Source organism: Sciurus carolinensis, chromosome 17 (assembly GCF_902686445.1).
Source record: "Sciurus carolinensis chromosome 17, mSciCar1.2, whole genome shotgun sequence".
Classification (NCBI taxonomy): Eukaryota; Metazoa; Chordata; class Mammalia; order Rodentia; family Sciuridae; genus Sciurus; species Sciurus carolinensis.
The window spans coordinates 31,528,485-31,532,177 of record NC_062229.1 but is presented as its reverse complement, the minus strand read 5'-3'; the positions used below and the strand labels follow the sequence as shown (position 1 = coordinate 31,532,177).

General features: G+C 40.9%; 1 pseudogene; it reads right to left on the bottom strand.

The window, feature by feature from the left end:
* Positions 1–1,777: 1,777 nt before the first annotated feature.
* LOC124969534 (40S ribosomal protein S15-like) lies at positions 1,778–2,211 on the bottom strand (annotated as a pseudogene).
* Between the last annotated feature and the right edge of the window lie 1,482 nt (positions 2,212–3,693).

Genomic DNA, 3,693 nt, shown 5'->3' with positions numbered 1-3,693 from the left:
ATTCATTCTGTTATTTTTTTCCCCCCACCCCTCCCACCCCTCTTTTCCCTCTATACAGTCCCTCCTTCCTCCATTCTTGCCCCCCTCCCACCCCCCATTATGTGTCATCATCTGCTTATCAGTGAGATCATTCGTCCTTTGGTTTTTTGAGATTGGCTTATCTCACTTAGCATGATATTCTCCAATTTCATCCATTTGCCTGCAAATGCCATAATTTTACCATTCTTATGGCTGAGTAATATTCTTTTGTATATATATACCACAGTTTCTTAATCCATTCATCAGTTGAAGGACATCTAGGTTGGTTCCACAATCTGGCTATTGTGAATTGAGCAGCTATGAACATTGATGTGGCTATCCCATTCCTCGGCCTATACCCAAAGGACTTAAAATCAGCATACTACAGAGATACAGCAACATCAATGCTCTCCATTTTATTCCTCACTTTTTGTAATTTCCAGTTAATTTTATTTAAACATGAGAATCATAGTTTCTATTGTGTGTCTGATAAACACAATTAAGGTTGTGCGAGTCTATTTTCTGCTTTCTGAGCTTTTTTCCCTGATGATTCTCTCTCATGGGGCTTTCTTACCTTTTGTACCTAGTAGGTTGTTGTTTGTTTGTTTACTGTCAGTGTTTGTTTTCCTTGGAAAATTATTCATGGCAATTCTTTGAGGCCCAGAATGAAATATGTTTCTTTAGAGATCATTTGCCTCCACCCCTGCCAGGTCCCCATCTGGCATCACACCTTGAGCTTGTAGAGACCCCATATAATGTGAGCCACAAATCCATGTCAAGACCCGCCATGGTGGGTGCTTCCCAGATATTGAATTTCCCTTTACCACGGCCACCTACCTACCCCTGTCCTCCACTCAGCACAAAGGCAACATTCCTCAAAGTCCCTTGGTCCTCCAGGAGTACTGGCTGGGGAATGGCATGTCTATTTGGGGTTGACTCTTACACTGGCACTTTATGGCCCCTCAGTCCTGCAAGGCTGTGCAAATCAAACCTCAATTTGGGTAGGTTTAATGTATGCTCAGGACTAAAGAGACTGACGCTCTTCACTGTGGTCTCAACATGACCACATCCATCAGGTTTTGGCTTGAGAAGTTCAGTTTCGTTATGTCTTCAATGCTTTTAAGAATTTGTTGCTCCCAGTAACTGGGGAGGCTGAGGCAGGAGGATTGCAAGTTCAAGGTCAGCCTTGGCAACTTAGCAAGACCCTGTCTCAAAATAAAAAATAAAAAGGGCTGGGGATGTGGCTAAGTGGTAGAGTGCTTCTGGGTTCAAACCCCAGTACCAAATAAGTAAGCAAGTAAATAAATAAATAGAATGTGTGGTTTAAAATATCTTATTCTCTATTTTTAGTGTGTGATTGATGTTATTGGGAGGATTGGTCTACCTGTATTCCTGACTCAGAAGTCTTAATATCTACTTTCCAAATAGCTAGTTTCCTCCTTAGTGTGTATCATTTTCATTATAAAAAATTTTCAAGTACACAGAAAAGCTGTACGAGTTTTACAGTGAACACCTGTACTTACCATCTGGAGTCTACCAACATTTTACTATATTTGATTTGCCATCCCTCTCCCCACCCATTCACATGTCTTGTCTTTATGCATTTTGAATGAAGTTTCAGGTAGAATGCATTTTCCTCGGAATGTCAGTGTTTTTATATTTATTTGAGTTGTTGTTTTTGTTGTTGTTGTTGTTGTTTGTTTGTTGTTGTTGTTGTTGTTGTTTTTGGAGTTGTGTGGGCCTTTATTGTCCAGGCAGGCTACTTGAGGGGGTTAAAGACGGACGAGAGAGTGGCTCCAATGTCAAAGTCAGCCATGCTTCACAGGCTTGAAGGTGATAGAGAACTCGCCCAGATAGTGTCTGATCATCTCAGGCTTGATGTCCACCTGGTTCAAGGTCTTGCCATTGTACACGCCAACCACGCTGCCCACCATCTCAGGCAAAATAATCACGTCCCGCAGGGTATCTTCACCATCTCTGGTATTTATTTCCATGGGGAGTGCCTCTTTTTTGGCTTTGCGCAGGCGCTTTAGCAGGGAGTGCTATTTCCCACGCAGGCCCAGTTCAGCCGCCCCAGCTCACGCTGTACAGCTGCCGCAGCTGCTGGTAGGACATGTCCAGCTGCTGGTGGAGATCCACACCTCAGTAGAAGAACCTGCGGAAGGTCCACTTCTTCTGCTCCACTTCGGGCATCTTGCCGGCTCTGCAAAAAGCTCTATATGAGTTCTTAATGCGATCTTATCTTTCATTTTTATAACTTACGATTCTTTTTTACCCTTCTTGGGCTTTTATTTTGTTTTGTTTTGTTTTTATCCCTGCACATATGTTCGACTTTTATTTATTTTTTCTTTTTATTTTTGTAGTGCTGTGCAGGGACTCTGCCACTGAACTATAGACCCCAAGACCTTCTTTAATTGCTTTAAGCATATTAAGCTTAATTATTTTATGTCATGAATGTTATTTCCAAGAACTGATGTCTTTTGGGTCATTGTCTGCTGAATTCTGTGGCTCTCAGTGTGTGCCTTGTCCCTTTCATGCTTTATAATTTTTTACTGTAAACTGCTCTTTTTCCTTAGAACATATCTGTGGGAATTTGAGAGAGTTTTCTCCATAGATTTTCATTTACTTTTACAAAGTGCCAGGGAGAATTAATAAGCTGAAACCATTTTCAACTAAATTCTGGTCTTGAGGTTTTCAGACCACCCAGGACATGTTTAGTCAGCCTGCAGACTGAGGTCGGAGCAGGCTTGAGGTTGCGATTTTTCTCGGGAGATATTCCCTCTCTGTTCAACACCAGGGTTCCAGTTTGGCAGTGTCCTTGGTATACTTGGGAGTGGAATGGCAGGAAGCTTATTTCTGATTCCCCCTCACACTGAAGATGCAGCCCTCTGGTGTCTCCAATTCATGGAAAGAAGAGACTTCTTTCAGATTGCCCTCCTTGAATGATTCCAGGACAGCATCTCAGGTCCCTGAGCCCCATGATGTGAAAACTGATGTTCAAGTTTGCCCAGTTCTGCAACATCTCCAGAGCAGAAGTTGGCCTCCGCATTCTGCTTACCACCCCCTCCAACCCCCAGCTGGGACCTTCTTTAACTGAGTGCTTAGCTTGGTATGCCTTATTTCCTTGCCATTTCACCAGTTATTTAAGGAAGAGAAATATAAGATTTCATCCTTCACGTTTAGATGATTTCAGCAAGAAAGTCAGAGCTGGAAGTCTGTATTTTTCTATATATTGGAATGTCATAATTTTTAACTAATCAAAATGAAAACAAAACCTATGCCTTCTCATATCAAGTAATTCTCATGTACCCTATTAAGAATTTACTCAGTTAAACTCTGACTTACATATGTTAAAATCTGATTTTTATCAGATCCGAAAGCAAGAAGATGAGAAATACTGTATAACATTTCTAAAAATTATTTGCTTCCTCTGGGTTTTTCATTTAATAGATCTGCCTTTTAGTTGAAGGTTTTATTAATGACACTGCTGTTGATGTAGCTATTGGCAGTAGCTCTACGTAGTAAAACTTATTTTATGCTACACTTGTGATTAATTGTGTGCTGAAACTTGTATGAACATATGAACCGATGGAAATAGGGTATAAATTAGAATCCCACTTGTCAATGTATAATATCAGCAGCAATAATTATTAGGATAGATTTTTATGGTGCTCA